The sequence below is a fragment of the Euprymna scolopes genome, chromosome 23 (genome assembly GCF_053919585.1).
Source record: "Euprymna scolopes isolate OS-2025 chromosome 23, ASM5391958v1, whole genome shotgun sequence".
In the NCBI taxonomy this organism is placed as follows: domain Eukaryota; kingdom Metazoa; phylum Mollusca; class Cephalopoda; order Sepiida; family Sepiolidae; genus Euprymna; species Euprymna scolopes.
This window is the reverse complement of record NC_136504.1, coordinates 99,122,223-99,143,523: the sequence shown is the minus strand read 5'-3', so window position 1 is coordinate 99,143,523 and position 21,301 is coordinate 99,122,223. Positions and strand designations below refer to the sequence as shown.

The 21,301-nt window shown below is 34.2% G+C and overlaps 1 protein-coding gene across 1 annotated transcript in view; it reads left to right on the top strand.

The window, feature by feature from the left end:
• Positions 1-619: 619 nt before the first annotated feature.
• LOC145246058 (rho-related BTB domain-containing protein 1-like) overlaps positions 620-21,301 on the top strand; it is a 160,268-nt gene continuing 139,586 nt past the window's right edge. The window contains exon 1 of the mRNA XM_080107899.1: positions 620-910. The gene's annotated coding sequence lies outside the window, so the exon portion shown is untranslated. The remainder of the gene's footprint in view (positions 911-21,301) is intronic.

Genomic DNA, 21,301 nt, shown 5'->3' with positions numbered 1-21,301 from the left:
TCCGGGTCGTTTAATTGTTATGTACTTCCGTCTCTTGTCATAAATAATTTTAACAAGAATTCTTCATAAGTTTTGGTTTCGGTTTCGATTATAACTGATGGCACTCCAATAATCTCTTTTTGAAATCGCAACTTTATAATATATAAAAATCGATAGAACATTAACTCTATAATAATATATACGAAATCTGCAAGAATTAAAATATCATATTTAAGCGTACTTTGCGACCGGGTTTTGCCGGACGTTTGTGCTAGCTTAGATAAATACTTTTGCAGTTTTAACAAAAAAATACAATAATATCAGAGCGTCTCCATTTACACTGAATATCTACAGAATGCCAACATGAATAAATCCCCCGTGGAATTTCCACAGGTCCCGCTAGTAAATAATAAATAAAATAAAATATGGTTATCGTCATCACCACGCACGCACGCACGCACGCACGCACGCACGCACGCACGCACGCACGCGCACGCGCGCACACACACACACACACACACACACACACGCACGCGCGCGCGCGCACACACACACGCACACGCACACACACATACACATTATTCATATTGTCGCTTGCAAGTGTACGCGTGCATTTGCTTGGGGGGGGGGGTGAGGAACAGTACCGTGGAAGGGAAAGAGATACATTCATAATAAAAATCGTATTATTTTTATAACGAATACGAGCAAGAATAGTATGACGTCATCACATTCCAGAACACCGGTGTAGATTCCTGAACAGACACCCAAGTGTGCTGACGTCACAGCTTTCACCAGTTTTTTTTTTTTTTTTTTTTTTTAGTCACTGGCGTGCGTCTAGTCTGTGTTACTATCAGAAATGCTAAAATGACCTATAATTTTATTTATAATCTGTGACAATAAGGCAGACAGTTCTGGTGAGACAATCAAGCGGGTAAGTTCACGAAAATCCCAAATCTCTTGTTTTTATTTAATGTTTTTGTTTTTCTTCTGTCTTTTTGTTGTTGTTTGTAAATGTGGTTTGGTTTGTTTTTGTTTCCAATGTCCAACTACGGAGGCCCGTAAGTGCCAAAACAGGCATCTTTATTTATACAACAAAACAAATCATTTTTTTTTTTCTACGCTAGATGTAATGTTGATCCCTTGAAAAGATTTAATCCCATCATTTTTAAACATATTTTATTTTTCTCCCTTAAAACCTGGAGTCAATTGATAATTTATAACGATAATAGATTTTATAATTTATTTTTGCAACGATTTAGTTTTTACATTTTCCCTTACTAAATATAGCGCATTCTATTTTAAATGTTGCTATCATCTCTATATTTATAAAGTTGGTTATCTTGAACTTTTCAGCTTTAACACGGCTACCACCGAAACAACATTATCTTAAATCACTCCAACTTTTTAGGACAATTTGGTTACATTTAATAATTTGATGACCAAACAATACCGTAATAACCTAATTATTCCTTATTGTTTGGTCATTAAATTATTAATTATGAACCAAATTGTTAAAAAGCTAGAACTAATCTAAGTTAAGGTAATGTTACAATGGAGCCATCTTAAAGCTGAAAAGTTCAAGATAAAGGTAAAATTGTGTATTTATGGTGTCAACCTAACTTTGATAATTACAAATTGAATCATTACTTTGTTTATTCGCTGTTAATCGAATAATTGAAATTAAAAAAAATGCATTAGCGTAAAGTAAATAATAATCTTATTTTAAGAAAATGATTATGAAATTAAATCTATCATAATGCATTTCGGTTTATTTATAAACAGATAGTTATATTGAAGCGGTTAGCTCCCGAAATGGTTGACAAAATTGATCTGCTACTCTTGTTTGATTTTTTTTTCCAAGCGGTGACAAAACAAGTTAACTATCGTATAGGGTTTTTTTTTTTTTTTTTTTTTTTTCCAAATATTGGTACTTCTACAGAATTTGAACCTAATCAAACCGACTTTTGCCAAGATAAACATAAAACTTAGAGTTGGTGTTTATGGTTAGCGTAAAAACAAACAAACAAAAAACAGGTCGGTTCAAGTATTAAACATACTCTCCATTGACCTTAGCAGAGCAGTAGCACAGAGCACTAACCCTAAATACGGGTGACAACATTTTTAATAAACACTATATATTTTTACTTAATTAATTAATATTTGTAAAAAAAAAAAAAAAAAAAAAAATGCCCAAATCAGAAAACAAAGCATTATTCGCAAAATAATCAGCAAAAATACAAATAAATCCGCAAAAATCAGAAAAATAATTAATACGGTAGATAAATTTCCCTGTTACCGCTTGGAAAATCAAACATAGTCGACATCTGACAGCAATTTTGGAAGCTAATCGTTTCAATATAACCAAATCAACTATTTGAATCTTTTGTTAATTGTTGGAAAAGAAAACAATCACAAAGAATGAATGAATTACTGTGTGAATCTTTGAAATTAGAAAGAAATTTGGGAGCCTTTAAACTGTCGACACTCATTTCTGGCTTTAAAATTCTTAACAAAATTGTTATGTATTAAACGATTGACAGTTTTTTTAAGCAAATTATATTTAATTCTTTTTATAGATGAAAAGGAAAAAACTATTCCAACAAAATTACTTTTAGTTTAACAAGTTGGTCGGATTAATAGTTTTGTGACTAAACTTCTTGGGACAAGATCAAAGTGTAGTATCTGTTCCGGCAGATACTGCAAGAAGCTATGACTAGCTATGACTAGCAAAGACCAGATGTGGGGGCAACCCCACATGCCTGACCTTTAACCAGCTCCCATTTCCCACCTCTCGGGAGCTGGTCCCCCTGTCCCTTCCCCCTCCCTTCACTCCTCACATTAAAAATTGGCCTTGTGCCTAATTTGCTCGGTGGGGGAGCAAATAAATACCATCTGTTCTGTTCCGGCAGATACTGCAAACAAAGACCATATGTGGGGGCGACCCCACATATAAGACCTTGGTCAATGAGGGAGCGACCCTTCATACCAGTTGTCGCTGTCCAGCTCTCCTACTCCCCGGGGAGTTGGTCCCCATTTCCCCTTCACTCCTCACTTTAAAAATCAGCCTTGTGCCTAATTTGCTCAGTGGCGGAGCAAATAAATACCTCAAAGTATAGTATCTGTTCTTCAGATGCTGCACTTCAATTTCTTGTTCTCTGTCAGTGGAGGAGAAGTCCTTCACGACTGAGACAATTTTTATTTTTTTTCCTTTTCTCCACGTTAAAAACGACCCTGGTGTCTAACTCTGTCCTGTGGGGAGGCATTGTAAATAGGAACTATTAATAATCATTAACTTATTAACTAAGTTAATACTTAACTAATAATTAAAGTTAACTTTTAAAATCCTATAAAATAAAGTTACTTGTGCAGTTTAAGGACCATGCTAAAAGAATGACGTTGTAATTTAGAAAACCATTCTTAACATGGGATTTTTTTTACTATTCTGTACTTTCACCCAACACTTTAATAAACAAAATACCATAAACATTGAATTCAATTTGAAAATCCTACCTAAAAAAAAAAATATTGAAAGAATTGAACGGCCCATAAACCGCAGAAGCGAAAAATTAAAAAAAAAAAAAAAAAAATCCATCCCGTTTGGCGTTTGGGTCAACATCGTTTTCATTTATTTAATGTTTTTAATAGAGGTTAATAATAGTCAACGAAAATGTTTAATTTTGTTAGTTTTTTTAATGCTTCTAAAGAACCAATTTAGGCTTTTTTGGCTAGGAGCAAAATGTAATATCTGTTTTGACGTTATTCTTCATCTTCTCTGTCCTTGGTCAGTGAAGAGACATCCTTCTAGACTGAGGCAACATTTATTTATTTATTTGTTTTTTTTTTTGCCCAATCAAGAGAGACTCTTTTGGGGGAGCTGGTTTTCCCTATATAAAGAACAGCAAACTTGGGTCTTACTATATTTATTTCCCTCCCACGGTGGGATGATGCAAGGGTCCAAAGTGGGATTTGAAGAACCAGTGCACTCTGGCCTGCGAAAAAATGCATTGAAAACCACAGCGACATTCCCCGGTATGAGCGCCTCAGCCAATTAGCAATCAACTAACACAGGACCAAAGCCATGAAATATGGTCATCGTCATCGCAGTAATCATCACCATCATCACAATTATTATTAACATCAAAATCACTAAACACATCCTAACACGGAATGAGATGAGGTAATAACTGACCCACACCTCCATGTCAGAGAACGAACAAAGAAAACGGGATGATATAGTTCCGTAGTCAGTCAGAGGGTCAGTTAGACGTTCAGAGTTAAGCAATCTACCAAAGGAGTTTGTCCATCAGTCCCGGGAAGCGATTAGACAATGGTATAGACTCTGTTCACTTTGGTACCAAAGGAACTCTGCCCTAGTAGACAGGCAAGTAGATAGCGTCCCATATCGACCCGAATGCTTCAGATTGCGATTTACAGAACAAACCGGAAATGGCAGAAGGAGTTTACGATTTGAAAACTGCGAAAAAAAGAAAAGAAAAAAAATTAAAAAAAAAAAAGCAGACGACACTAAAGCATTCAAATGTAAAACTAGGTTACGGATACATTTTAGCCCCCCCCCTCCACCTTAAAAATGAAGTTAAAATTGATTTCTAAAAAAAAAAAAAAAAGTTATCGATTTGAAGAAAATTATTAAACACATTCTAACACGGAGTGGGATCGGGTAATAATTGACCTACACCTTAAATCAGAGAAAAGAAATTAAGAACATGTTTCATTGAATGTCTGTACTAATTGACTGTTTGGCGACGGATCAGCCATTTTTGATCTGTTTTATGAATCGATTTTTTAAACTAATATATATCTTATATAGATCAACCCCATTGACTTATTGGCTTGGTACAATTTAGTAATGATTTAAAAGGCGACCAGTCACACAAAAATGAAGCCTGAATTTCTGAAATGGAGGAAAAAAAGAACATTTACTGATATATTTTTATTGTTACATTGTTTTTTGTAAATTGTTGCTTTTTTGTAACTTGTTACTTTTTGCAAATTGTTACTTTGGTAAATTTTTAGATTAGGTCCCCCTCCACAATTTTCTTTTAAATGACGACTTTTAAAGGTTTTCGACTATGCTGAATACGAAAATCGCATTGAAATTTTGCAGAAATAAGTAGTTATCGAGATATAAAAAGTTGTATAATGGATTGTAATCTCTGGCGGCCATCTTTTTTACGCGCGCGTGCACGCGTGTCATAAACAAATCTACGCGCGTAACAAAGATGACGGCAAAAGAATACAATGCATAAAACAACTATTTATATCTCGATAACTACTTATTTCTGCAAAATTTCAATGCCATTCCCATATTCAGCATAGTCGAAAACCTTTAAAAGTCGTCATTTAGAAGAAAATTGTGGAGGTGGACCTAATCTAAAAAAAAATAAATACCGTTACGTTTTATAAATTGTTTTTTTAAAGGCACAACATTTACAAAATGCAACAATTTTACAAAAACTGATTGTATGACTAAAAATAAATAAAAAAAATAACGCTAATTACAAAAACAATATACAAAAAATACAAGGTAACAATATAAATATAGGTGCTTATGCAGAATAGACATCCCAAAGATTTTCTTATGTAAATTCCCAACGCTTGACGTACATAGCTATCTGAACACTCATCAAATAGAAAAAAAAACTTTCTTTTTCTTTGTAAATAATTTATTGTATATTTTTCTTGTGATTGCCCAGAAGAAGGCAATGCTTTACATTTTTTCCCCAGTTTGTAATGATTATTCTTTTTTTTTTGTGTGTGTGTGTGTGGGGGGGGGGAAGACTGCAAGCAGGAAATGGAGATTAATAGATTTATTTTATTATTCTTTTTTTTTTTTTTTGCTTTCTTTGTTAGTAGGCGGCTGTGTATTGCCTGTTGGGGTTTGAAATAGGGTTTCAGTGCCTAGTCTCTCCCTCTTAAACACAGCTCAAAAAAGAATCTCAAATCTCAATAGGTCCTGCATTATCAACCAAGCTCCAAACCCTGTCCCATCACCGAAACGTTGTATCCCTGTGTCTGTTTTACAAATACTGTAATGGAATGTGTTCTGATGGACTCCTGGCACCTGTACTCACTAAACATACATACATTCAACAAAACCGGAAAGCTGCCTTCTGCTCTAATAGTTTCTTCTCTTGAACTGCTAGACTTTAGAATCCCCCCTCCCCCCGCTCTTTCATATTACCAACAATTTAACTAATTAAAATATGAGAGTAGTCTAGTAGTATAGCTAAATATATATACGTGAGATATTGGACTCCTGGAAAGCGCTGGATGACTCAGTTGAAGCGAAAGCTGAAGCTGCAATTTTCAGTGTTCTGAATTAGGAAATATTCAATAGAGAAAAATGTTATTGAAACAGGATTTTTTTTTTTTTTTTACATGGGGATCACCACTTATCAAGGCCCGGAAGCCACTCGGGGATAAGGGTTATTTTGTGTACAATAATCAATGGGATAATATCGTAGCAATAGTTGGTATTGGAGATTTGATAAAGTAGCTTACTTAAGGGGGCGATTAATCAAGAATTTATTTATGTTGGACTTGAAGACATCCAAGTTGTAGCCAGGTGGGAAACAGGCAAACGGAAGAGAATTCCACAGGCGTGCACTTTTCAGAAAAAAGCTATGTTCATGGAATCTACGTTTTGATTTAAGCACAGATAAAGAGTGTGGAAAATTACTGACAGTGGTTTTAGCTAGACAGGTGTTTATCATGAAGGATTGGCGAGGGGGGGACCAGAGATTGGAGCTCGGACGAGCACTTGCCATGGAAATAATGATAAAACAAAGACAGGCTCGCAACGTCTCTTCTGTGGGAGAGAGGTTACAGGGAAGAGAAAAGAGCATCTCCCACTAAGCCACAAAGTCTATTTTGTACTTTATCAAGGCGGGATAGGCTGTTTTTTGAAGCTCCAGCCCAGATGTGGCAGCAGTACTCCATCTTTGGACGTACTTGGCTTTTATAGAGATAGATAATTGCATCAGTAGTGAGATATCTTCTGGAGTGGTAGAAGGATCCCACCATTTTCCCAGCTGCCCGGACAACAGACTTGATATACGTGTTCCATTTCAGATCGGGAGTAATGGTCAAACCCAGGAGCTTGTCAAAACATGAAGCCTCCCTAAGACGAGAGCCATCTATTTCAATTGATGCTAGATGAGGAACAGAGCGTTGATGGTGTAAAGTTAGGAGCTTGGTTTTGGATGCATTGAAAGTAACCAGCCATCTCTTCCCCAACTGAACCACATGCTCAAGATCAGAGGAGAGAGAATCAAAGAGAGCTTTGTCATTTACAGCCTTTGATGTGTCGCCATAGATGGTCATGTCATCAGCATAGATGTCAACGAATGAATGATTTAAGTATGTGTTTTGAGAGATCATTGATGTAGATCAGGAAGAGAGTTGGGCTCAGTATGGACCCTGGGGGACTCCAGCATTAATATTGTGGCCCTCTGATTGCTGCCCATCAATCACTACTCTTATGAACCTATCAGAGAGAAATGATTTAATTATTGAGAAAACATTTCCAGTTATACCGTAGCTGGAAATCTTGTGAAGTAAGCTCTTATGCCAAACCTTATTGAAGGCCTTTGATATTTCAAGAGCAATTGCCCTAGAAAGGAAGCCTTTGTCGAGAGATTCACTAATCCTATGGGATATAACTGTTAGCACATCAGTTGTAGATCTAGCAGAACGGAAACCATATTGAATGTCACTAAGGAGGTTATTTCTGCTGAGGTGGTTGACTACTTCTTTATTTAATATGGATTCCGGAAGCTTACTCATGACACACAAGAGATATTGGTCTGTACTGAGAGGTAGATGACTTATCACCTGAGTTCTTAAATACAGGGCATACTGACGAGGTTTGCCAGGGTGTTGGAAAGCACTTCTCCTTAAGGCAACGCTTAAACAGTTTTATAAGTATCGGAGCAAGTTCTGGTCGAAGCTTTTTCAACACTATAATTGGAATGCCGTCTGGGCCAGTTGCTTTACTGGAATGAAGATTTTTTTATTAGTTTGGCGACCTCATGCACAGATATTTGTATGTTGGATAGTGTGTTGTCTGTTTTGGGAGGAAATACGGGGAGTTGATGACCTTTGTCGCAGGGGGTAGAGTTAGATAGCTTTATTTCTCTTACACATGTGCCTAGTTTATCTAGGGACACGTGTAACTCTGAGGGAGGTGAAATAAAGCTATATTGAATCTAACTTTTTATGAATTCTTTTGAAGGATTCATTTGCACTGTGACAACCATGAAAAAGAAGAAAGAAATGAAATAAGGTATGTCTACCTTTTGTCTGGTAGATCACCCACATGAGGATTAAATGGGTGACCATTTGAGAATTGCAGGGATAAAGACTCAGATTCAGCACAGTCTGTTGTTCATATCACCGGTTTATTCCTCTTAGACAAAGTCCAAGGAGGACTGGATTTTCCCCACACATTGAAATCCGCCTTTACGTCTAACTTTGCCCTTGTGGGGGAGCAATAAAATATTTATGTAATAAAAGATTTTGGAATTTTAGTTTAAAAACAATAATATATAGTTTACGAAGACAATAAAGTTGGCCTGGTTGCATGATGTCAGAAAACAAAGAAAATGAGATGATATCAGTAGTCAGTCAGAGAGTTAAATGATCAGAGTTAAGCAAAAGGAGTGGAATTAGAATTTGTTCATCAGTCCCTGGCAGCGATTGAGTGGGCATGACTAAAAGAAATGTAAGATGTCTAGGGACACGTGTAACTCTGAGGTAAGTGAAATAAAGCTATATTAAAATCTAACTTTTTATGAATTCTTTTGAAGTAAGATATTCATTTGCAGTGTAGCAACCATGAAAGAGAAGAAAGAAATGAAATAAGATATATCTACCTTTTGTCTGGTGGACCACCCAAACGAGGATTATTATATGTTGTAAAGAACCGTCTCATTACATTATTGTCCCATATAAACGAACTGTATATAATACGTGTAAAGCACCTGCTAATGGACATTATGCAACACGCAAACGGACTTATACGGACAAGAAAAGATGAACATTATGCATACAACCCGTTATATAGATTGACACACGAGTACAACGCTAGATAACATGAGTCGCTAAACACACACGTTTATATACACATTATAATATACAGTCTATAGTGATGCCGCTGTTCAGTCTCCAGAGACAATGGATGCCCTTCTTAAGGGTAGCTGTGCATGTAATTGTGAAGCAAGGGTTGCACAATCTCCAACCCCATCTTTCCTGAATTGGCACTGCTTAAGTCCAGTTGCAAGGAGAGGTTTATAATGACTGGAGAGCAATGCCGAGATAAGCAGAGAGCACATACAGCACCTGCAATTCTCAAATGGTCACCCATTTAATACTGACCAGACTCAACATTGCTTAACTTTGGCGGGAATCGGTGTGTCAACGTTATTATGCTGTAAATATATAAATATATTATATATACACGAGTACAACACTAGATGTTACAATCCACTATGAGCACTTAAGTACACACATCTTTTATTTATATATATATACACACACACACACACACACACACACACACACACACATATATATATATAAGGGAAAAATGCGTATATGTCTCCCCAAAACTTTTGAAACATGCGACGGAGACTGACAAAATTGTTATCGTTTTAAAGTTCAGTCTCTTGGCTGACAAATATCCAAAAATTGGCCAAAAACATTCATTCTTGCAACCTCAACTGAGCCGTTTTCTCCAAGGAGGGGTCACTTTTTTCGTTGACAGTTTTGCAAAGTCATTCATGCTTTCCAATCAGTAAGCTTAATTTGAACGGCGGTTACGTCGTTTGTCATGGTGGGCGTGGGGGTTAAGCGATTTGCTTTTTTTTTTTCACTTTCTTTTCTTCCTTAGCATTACAGGTTCGAGCCTGCCTGCCTACTTTTTTTTTTTTTTAAATAAGTTTTTTTGTTCTTATTTCGAGGCTTACGTAATGGGATTTTTTTTTTCCTTTTTAAAACAAAAACTGAATTATTTTACCGTTCGCTTAAACTTTTTTTCACTTTTTTTGTCTTTACCCGGGCTGCGTCTATTTTTTTTTCTGACCCTTGCTCAATATCCTTACTACACTACCTCTCCACACCCGGGCAACGCCGGGTACCTCTCATTAGTTTGTTATACAGTTTTGTTGCTATTTTAGTTTGATTTATTTATTTTGTGTACAGAAACGCTGCTTTCTTTTTTTTCTCTCTTTTTTTTCTTTTTTCTTTTCTTTTTTTTCTTCTTTTTTTTTTTGGTCAGTGATAGGTAAACAAAAATGAAGAAGGTTAGTTTCAGATTACCTTATGTTGCTGATACAGATGGATTAAATAGCTGTAATCAGTGAAGTTGATTCAGTAAACTGAGGCGATATTTTATTGTTTGTCCTAATTAAAAGTTTCCCCTTTTTTGGAGGACTGGATTTTCCCCACACATTGAAAACCATATGTTCCAATCATTGAGTCCAAAAATTGCCAAGGCTGCTGCAAAGAAAGTGGGTTCCTTCTACTATACTCGAAAACAACTTGAATCTGACAGTATCCCTACGAAGCCATCATTCGCTAATGCATGTACAGGGTGGAACGATAAAATTGTCGTCCTAAGAAAACAACACTACAGCTTTATTTTAAAACTTTTTTATTGAAAAAAAAAATCAATTCGGGTAACTTGATTATGCAGTAGAGCTGACATCTATTCAATGTAGCAACTTTCAGCTTCAATCATCGCCTCGATAAGGGTCTGGAACTGGGAGCATACCTTTTCTACAAGTGCCAGTGGGAGCTCTGCGAATACTTGGTGGATGGCGGCGATCAGGCTGATTTTGGTGTTGTGTGAGGTCATGTTGGTGATGTTCTCGATGTATAGCCAGACGAAGTAGTCTAGTGGGTTCAGGTCGGGGGAATATAGGATACAAAGTTGTAGCACACCGTGTGAAGCCAAGCTTGGATCTCTTTGGATTTGTGGGCCAGCACCACACCCAGGATTTGCCAGCGACCACCTGATTGCACCACACTCTTCAGCACATCCAGGTACACTTTGGTGTTGACTTTTAAGCTGACTTTAAAGATGTTAATGTGACATGATGTGACCCTCACTTGAAACCACACTAAAGACCATAACCGTGGCCTGAAATATATTCGCCCATGCAAGGAGTATTGTTGCCACATATGTGTTGGTGCATCCATCACTAATCTTAAAAAAAAAAAAAGAGCCTCCAACCCAATAGATCCCATACTATCAACCAAGCTCCAACTCTCATCCCATCACTGCAATAGTGCATCTTTGTGCCTGTCCTACAAGTATTTTAATGGAATACACGGTCTAAGACAATTTGATGAAGATGTATACACAGTTAACAATTCAGACTCGAGTGCGCAAAGCCAAACCACAATTCAGTCTTAACAAATGATTCTGCATGCATATTTAAACAGAATACACATCTCTACAAAAGAGTCCAGAATTGTTATTATTAATAATAATATTAATTAACTAGCGGGACCTGTGAAAATTCCACAGGGGCCCATTCATATGTAATATGTTGATGTTGGCATTCTGCAGCTGTTCAGTGTAAATGGAGACACTCTGATATCATTGTAGCTCTTTTGTTAAAACTGCAAAAGTATTTATCTAAGCTAACAGGAACGCCCGGCGTAGCCCGGTCATAAAGTTCGCTTAAATATGATATTTTGATTCTTGCAGATTTCATATATGTTGTTATAGAGTTAATATTTTATCGATTTTTATATATTATGAAGTTTTGATTTCAAGAATAAAAAAATATATCCATGTGACTTGAGTGCCTCGGCTTGAATTGAAACCAAAACCAAAACTTATGAAAAAAAAAAAAAAATATATATATATATATATATATGTATATATATATATATATATATATTTTTTTTTTTTACATGGGCGTCACGACTTATCAAGGCCCAAAGGCCACTCAGGGATAAGGGTTATTGCGTGTACAGTAATCAATGAGATAGTGTTGTAGTAATCATTAGTATTGGGAGTTTTGATAGAGTGTCTTACTTAAGGGAGCGGTTTGTCAGGAGTTTGTTTATGTTGGACTTGAAGACGTCCAAGTTGTAGTCAGGTGGGAAACAGGCAAGCGGCAGAGAGTTCCACTGGCGTGCAGTTCTAAGAAGGAAGCTTTGCTCATGGAATATATATATATATATATATATATATATATATATATATATATATATATATATATATATATATATATATATATATCTTGAATTCCTTCAGATATAATCAAAACCGAAACCAAAACTTATGAAGAATTCTTGGTAAAATTATTTCTAAAAAAAAATAGATTACTGGACTACCATCCGATATAATCGAAACCGAAACCAAAACTTGGGAAGAATTTTTGGTAAAATTATTAAAAGAAATGGAAGTTCACAACAATTAAACGACCGTCAATGACACACGTGACACACAAGATAAATAACACACACGCTATCTTATGAATATATATAACAACTTATGCTTTTGTTTTACGAATAAATAATGAATAATAAATAATGAATAATAAAAAATAAATAATAAATAATAAATAATGGGCGCAAAGGCTGATTAGACATTTAACAGAGATTCCCAAGTTTTGACAACAAATTCTGGACTTTGTTGAGACGTGCAAAAGAAATTCGGCAAATGAGGAAGTGGCCTATGAATGAAAAGGTCAATTCTGCATAAGTGCCCAAAAGTGATGAACGTAATAAAAGCTCACGGAGTTAATTCTTACTCTTTCACCTTCCGTAGGAAGTTGCACAACTTTCTGCCAAGTAAAAAAATCTTTAATGTAAGGAATTTTATTGTAGCAAATGCAATCTCTCTCTCTCTCTCACACACACACATACACACACAAAGTGCTAACATTAAATCCAGATAGTAACAGACTCCCACCCAAAAAAAGAAAACTAAAAAAATTATAATTATAATATGAATAAAAAAATACATAAATTAGAAAAAAAAAAAAAAAAAATCAATCTCGACTGATACCACACAAAATAGCCGTGAAGGTTTCAAGGAGGATGGAAAGACCAAAGAGGGAGAGCACTTATGAAACCTCTACCGATAAATCGCAAAAAAGGACTGGGGCCTTTGGGAGGATTATTGCCACAAAAAATCCCAGTGAAAACCAATGCTCAATGTCAACGAGAAAACAATGGCAAACAGCTGTTGCGAACGCAAAGTCATTTGCAAAAGCTATCGAAAGAGGTGGAGTTTTACTGGAAATCTGGGGAGCCTTGTTGTCATCCAGATTCCAGGGAACACCACAAGTTATCTGTGAGTAATCTCTAATGAAGACTTGTGTGAGAACTCCTAGTTAATAATAATAATAATAATAATAATAATAATAAAAACAATTTATCAGCTTCAAAAGACAGACAATACTAATAGGAAAATATGGCTACAAGCCTTTACCCACATTCAAGAAACACCTGAAACGATATCCAAATGAACCCCGAGCGCACTAGTTTGCCCATGCAACAGAAATTGGTGAGCGAGTACAGCTCATTTCCGTCTCCAGGTTACTTATACTAGCTTGTGTAGGCTATGACGCCTTGGAAAAAAAAAAGAAAAAAGAAGAAAAAAACACCCTGAAGTAATGGTTACGTGTTCTTAAATATACTATCTGGTTTAAAAATGGGTTATCATTTTACATGAAATTTATATGTGTAACTGATCCCACATCCTAAATTCAAAAATAATTGTTTGTTTTGTTTTTATTTTGAACTTTTGAAGGATGTTCATGTTTACATGTAATACAAAAGAAAAGTAGAATATTTTATTTTAATTTTTAATTTACATGTGGGGTAATTATTAACCGAATCAAATTATTATAAAGTTTTAATTGTTGTTCAACTAATTTTGTTTTAATATTTTGTTTATAAATGTTCATGTATTAAACATTTCATAAGCATTTGCGAAGCGTTTTAAAGTCAATCTAAATGACTTTCTGTTCGACAGTTTAAATGCTTCCAAATTCATTTCCAATTTAGAAGCATCTATTTGGTTTTCTCTCGGCCTCAATGCCCAGGCTTTATCTTCTCACTCTTTGAAAAGCGGTTAGTTTTTGCTAATCGCCTGAGGCACCCTTATTGGGAAATGCTGATGGACTGTTCAAGCATTTTTTTTTTCTGCAGGCCAAAGTGCTCTGCCTCTAGGGCTCTGGCTTTTCAAATCGAACCTTACGACTTTTGTGTTGCATCTTCCCACTGTGAGAGGAAAATAAATAACTTATTTTCAATTATTAACAAAAGATTAAAATAACCGACTTGTTTACGAAGAAGCCGAAAAGCATTCTGGTGGATTGAATATATATTAAAAAGTAAATTTCGTAAAAGCGCGAAACACACACGAGATATGGTCAAACCAATTCTATAGAAAGTCAGATTCGTAGGCAGAATTCGACTTAATGAAAAAAAAACATATTCCAAAAATTATGTAAATTGATCAAGCACTTATTTTAAACTCAGAAAAATTTTATAACTAAGCAAGGCGTAGTGTCTTGATCCCTCCACGTTTTATAAATAAGGGGGCAACTCAATTCGAACTATCGAGATCAAAATCAGTTTTATAATGGATACACTTTCCGATTAAAATCGCTAAAAATCGTAAAAAAAAATGATTTTCTATATATATACGTGTATACACAAAAAAAACAAAACCCTACTCAGTCAATTTACGTGATTTTTGGAATATGACATCTCCGTTCCATAACGTGTACGCATATCATAAAGATTTTTCTGTATTTTTGCCTTTTTAATTAAGTCGAATTCTAAATAAGAACCAAAATATATACTTTTATTGTTTCATGGTAATGTTTTCATATTTCAAGGTAAGTATGAAAGAACTTATTTTTCTCTTTTAAAGTCAGCCGTGTCTATCGATTTACACTCAAACAAAAGAATGTGAAATCGATTAGCGGTTTCATTTCACTTACCAACCGTACGGCTTCTCCATTACGACATTATCCACTTTACGACGAAACTCGATAATGGTGGAATTATGCTGTTTAAATTAATTAATCATAACAAAACACCTTTTCAAGCTACAATAAAAACAGGCAATTCTTCCTATTTAGTTACCTCCCCACCACCACCCCATCCGCCTACTCCACGAGAGCAAAGTTAGAAGCAAGGTTGGTATTTAATGTGGAGAAAGTACAGATCTCCAAAAAAAAAAAAAAAAAAAAAAAAAAAAGTCAATCTGGATTAGGGGAGGAGGGTCCCTCCTCCCCTTATCCAGATTGACTCATTCTAGAAGGATAACCGAGGACAAAATATGATTATCATTATCAGAACAGATACTACACTTTTAAAAAAACATCTAATTGTCAGACACTTACGAGCATAACAAACAACCCCGTATTATAAAACTATCAGACTAGATAGTAGCGTGTGTGCCTATGTTTCTCGCATGTACGTAACTTTGATAAACGCAGATTGAATTATTAAAAAAAAGTACTATTGATTATTTTGACTAATTAGCGTGCGGAAAAAAAATAATGACTGAAATCACCTGGTGAATTAAAATTGTGAAATATGAAACGTCGGGTATATGAGAGGAAACACACGTTCGTTCACACGTTTCGTCATTTCGGCTATTGAAAGAGGATCGTTCATTTAATTGGAATAAAATTAATAAAATAAATAAATAAAATCAACTTTTCGTTTTTTTTTGGGGGGGGGGGTTAACGTGGAAAAAAATTTATTACGTAAATGGTTTTTTTTTGGGGGGGGGGATTTTTTTACGACATGTCCCAGCGTAGTATAAACACCCCCCAACCTTCCCATGTTAAGAACGGCTTTCGGAAAAACACCCCCTCAACCTCGAAAGTCGTTCTTAGCATGGGAAGGTTGGGAGTGTTTATTCCGAAAGCCCTTCTAAACATGGGGAGGCTGGCAGTGTTTATACTACGTTGGAGCAGGTTTTAAAAAAATACCAATAAATGTTATCAAAGGCTAGATAAGTTACTCTTCTACCTATTTTTTTGTTTACCGAAATATTTTGCATTTAATGAGAAGTTGAATAAAACAAATAAAACATTGTGGTTAGATAAAAAAAAAAAAAAAAAAAAAAAAAAAAAATACATAATGATGATTATGTTCACGTTGGTAAATTTACGTGTTTCGTTTCATATGTCCGACATTTCACATTTCGCAATTTTTATTTACCAGGTTATTACGGCCATTATTTTTTTCGCACGCTATTAGTCAAAATAGCCTTACTATTTTATCGAATGTTTGAGATAAAATAAAATAAGGGAAAACTAAAACGAATAATAATAATAATAATAATAATAATAATAATAATAATGATAATAATGATGATGATAATAATAATAATAATAATAATAATAATAATAATAATAATAATAATAATAATAATAATGTTTAAATGTAATGATGAAGAAGAAGAAGAAGAAGAAAATAGAAAAAAATGTAAACACGACTTATTTTTAATTATTTTCTCTAAACCTGGGCAACGCCAGGTAAATAAAGCTTTGGTATTTTTTTTTTTTTTTTTTTTTTTTTCTAGAGTAGGATCTGTATTATTTGAATTATTCGGACTACTATTCTCGTCTTTGACATTATTATTCTCACAACGTTTCGGCCAATGTAACCGTCGACTATCTTCAGGTGCATCTTATCGGGAATCTGTACGGAAACGTGGATAAAGGGCTTCGTTCGAAATTCCATACAAATTCACAAGTTTGTAAAACCTTGTGAGAATAGCAACCCAAGATGCAAATAGTAAATACAGTTTATAATTAACAAGTATGTCCATGGTTAGGTCAGGGTACCCTGTAAGCAAAAACAAAGCAAAAAACGTCTGTCCAAAATGTATAATGATTATAAATACTACTTAAAATTTGTACACAGACGAAACTGAACACTCTTTTTTAATTACTGAGAAGAAAAAAAAATATGATAAAACAGCATTCTTCTATTTTGATGAATGTATCGGCTTCTAGTCTTCCATCTTTACACATTTTTTTTTCTATTTTAGTGGGTGAGGGAAGAAGTTAGATTCATTAAAAGAATGTTATTGCGCGTACGGGCTTCCATAGCTGTGACTTGGTGGCGGTCGCTTCCCTCAATCGTCTGCTGTTGTTTATTGTTTTGCAGCATGTGTTCAGGTTTCATTCATTGTTTACGTACGTGCGTTTATTGCAGATGTTGTCTGGTGTTTATCTTTAGCTAGCTGTGTACATGTCTGGCGTTGCTCGGGAATCCTTTTATTTTAATTTTTGTTTCCCGTTTTCTTTTTCCTTTTTTTTAATCATTAAAAAAATTTTTTTTTTTGTAAATAGAAATTTTTTAAAGTTAAACTTGATTTGATGAATCAAATTATATTTTTTTTTAAAACTCACACGGTTAAGAATGTAATTTTGTTTTAATCTCATAAAATTATTGAGAGTAAATATCTACCCCCCCCTCATACTTTTAATTAAATGATTGATTTGCTAATAATTTTGGTTATCTTTACGATTAATGTTTCCACTTCACTTCCGGTGGTCTGGGCTGATCTCTTTTTTTTTTTTTTTTTTTTTTTAATAATAATGTTATTAGAAAAAAAAGCTTACCTATTCTGCACTTTCACCTAACAATTTAATAAACAAAATATACCGTTAAAAAAAAGAAGAAAAAAAGCAATTAAAAACGAAGGAGCAACCGGAAGCGAAGTATAAGCAGTAATCGTAAAGATAACCAGAATATTAAAGCCAATTTCTATTCGATAGTTTAAATGTTTAAATGTTTGGTAATGCTTTTCAAATTTCAAAAGTCACAAACTAATTCATTATGTTGTTTTTCAACTATGTACAAAAATTACAATGTTTAGGAAAAAAATTGAAATTCATGGCGATAGATTTAATTTCGTAAATAAATTATTTTTTTGCAAGCTTGAAACGTAATTAACACCCGGGAAATTGTAAACAAAACAAAACAACAACAAAAAACAAAAAACAAACAAATAACTTATACCAAACGCAGTAGAATTTATCTACTGATTTTTAACCTGCTGAAATCAAACCTTTTTATGGGATAAAAAAATATTTAATTTTTACGCTATTTATTTACATCAAATACTAAGTTAAATTTAATAAATTTAATTAAATACAAAAATAATGTGTAAGTTAAGTATTATTGGGTAAAATAGAAAATATCCACTTCATCATGGGCGTCATATATGAAATCGGAAAGTGCGAACTGGTATTAATCCCCACTCTCAAGTGCCCCCATTATATTGGTTCACATAGCTTTTGGCGGCATTTTTATTTTTGTAATTTATATAAAAAAATATAGTTTGAATTTATTATTTGTTAATAATTGTTTGCTATTTTGCAATATAGTTACACTGGATTATTAATTAAATTATTTTTAGAAATATTTAAAAAAAAAAAAGCATTGCAATTATAAAAAAAATACTTTAAAAATAAAAAAAATAGAAAGCCTGACGAATTCTCACGAGAATGAAACGCGGAATATTCTATGTCGCTTTATTGCCATATATATTTTCATAACTTACTACCTAACTCTACTTATGTATTGAGCACTGTTGAAGTAAATACTGAAAATTTACGCATAAAATTATATCTTCGTATATTAATTTATGTGATTAAATGAAGAATTATAAACAGTTTGATTTTATTATTTGCTAATAATCCAAGAAATTGTTAAAAACAAATTATTATATGCAAAGAAAAAAAATCCAACTTAAAATATAATTTGGGGTTTATTTTAGTAACACCAGTTCGCAATTTCTTTTTGGGGTCAATATCAAAGTGTAGTATCTGTTCTTTATTGCTACACGTCAATTCCTTGTTCTCTGTTAGTGGAGGAGAAATCCTTCACAACTGAGACAATTTTTAATTTTTGTTCCTTTTCTCCACATTAAAAAACGACCCTGGTATCTAACTCTGTCCAATGGGGAAGCATTGTAAATAGGAACACCAGTTCGCAATTTCTGACTGTAGATATGGCAGCCATGATGAAGTACTTTCTATTTTCTCTTTTCTGATATAGAAAAGATCCTCAATAGGCTATTGAGGGTCTTCTTTATATCAGAAAAGATAATAGCAATGTACTGTCAGTACAATGTACTGATGTCCATGTGCTGAGTGCATTATGTTAATAATAGTAAACAAACACTAATCGCCTATTAAGTAGTTAAGTAGTAGTAGTGGTTACTGGTTAAATGCAACTTGTAAAGCTAAGCTGCTATTATTTACAGCATTTGGATAACATACGTGATTTTATCAATGAACAAGCTATCGTATTTTGTAGTTGTACGCTGTACGGTATGTTGTGTGTGTGTGTGTGTGTGTGTGTGTGTGTGCGTGTGAGAGAGAGAGAGACGCTATGTTACTTAAATTTGCTGATACACAGACTAAACTGTAATTTTTCTTTGTCTTTTTTTTTTAAACAGTTTTATTGAAATCTGTAAAAAAAAAAAAAAAGAAAAAGGGATGCACCTGAACAATCGGCACCCCCTTACATTTTTTTTTCTGTTTGTCTTTTTTCAACTATTTCTACGGATTATTATCGATTGGCCACTAACATACCAGATTATAAAAAAATTGAAAAAAAAAACCCCCAAAAAAACAAAAACAAAGAACAAATAAAAACATCAATTGTTAAAGATTTAGAAGGGGGTCCAGTTTCACATACAACGTTCTAGTAAATCGATTCCCCTTTTTAGAACCGATTTACAGCTTCGTTTTGACGTTGGCTCCATCAGCTTCCCCATCCCCCGCCATTATTATTATTATTATTATTATTTTGTTTTCTTTTTTTGCGACTTTTCATTTTGAGAAAAGTTCGGTCTGGGGCGGATGGACGGGGTGGGGGTAATCACTACTTTCATATAAACATTTGACGTTGTAGTTTAAAGGTAACATTTATAAACAAAATATTTCGTTTAATGCTTAATCTACATAATCTCTCAAAACGTCGTAAAAAAAATAATGACGGGGAGAGGGGTGGCAGACCGAACTTATCTCAAAGTGAAAAGTCGCAAAAAAAAAAAAAGAAAAAATAATAATAATGACGCGGGGGGGGGGCGCTGAAGGAATTAAGGTCCAAATTTGAAAGAGGGTGGAAGTTATTCGTAAAAATTTAGATGGCCTCCGATTTTTGTGAACTTTTAACAATAGTTATTAGACATTAATTAATAATTATTCCTTAAATTTAAGTTTTTGGGTATATTTTAAAGAAATTTTAGGGAGTATAATTATGGAAGAGACTTTTTATTTGAAAATTCAAATATTTCAGATTTGTATTAACTTGAATCCATAGTCATTAGAAACATATGAAGCGAAATTCACTGAATTTCAAGTTCTTCTTAAGATTCAATAAGCTTCAACTTTAAATTTTATTGATTTTCTAGAATCAAAATTATGTTATCGATTTTGATCAAAATTGGAATAAGAGTTCTAAACAATTTTTTTTTAAATCACCCCAGACAAGGAATGAATCCACTTGATTTAAGAAGTTAAAAAAAAAAAAATACTTAAAGGTCAAAATCCAGTCAATGATAATTGTGAGAGGAATAGATTCCACCCCAGAAAGCAACAATTCTTCCCCCTTTGTCAGAAACATTGCCCATGGAATGCGAGGAATAAAGGATGGTAAGCTAGAGTTCCAAGGATGAAAAAAGTGTCACTTTCTTCAGAGTAGAAAGTGTCCTATATCTTTATTTTGATCTTCATGGCCGGCCGGGGTGGGGAGGGGCACTAAAGTGGTGCAAAATTGTTCGGTTCAAGGAATTAATTTTACCCACCCTGGGACTGGTATATTTCTAGTAGTTTTATAAGAATTTGATTTATTTCATAATTTAATGGCCAAACAATACCCTAATAATTCAATTTTTACATTCCTATGAAACATTCATGAGCATCTTACTAAACCGAAATGTAAAAGTTCCACTAGCGCAATCCTTTAGCTAAAAGCCCCAAGGGCTCACTTTGCCCGAAGAGGCACATTGACCCAATTGATTACCAGCCTTCAGAAAACTGCCTCCTCAAATGTCCAACTCCGTTTGCCTATGTCTCACCTAGCGGATCCTCTCTGACTACTTGCACTTCCCATTTCCTGGAATCTTTTCACTCCCTGACTGGAAATCTTAAGTTTTGGCCTTTGTTAGTGGCCGCTGTTCAAAGAGGCTTATCTTATTATTTTCTTAAATATGTTGGTTTCAACATGATTCATCATTTAATGAGGTACTTATTTTATTTCAAACAACAACAACAACAACAACAACAACAAT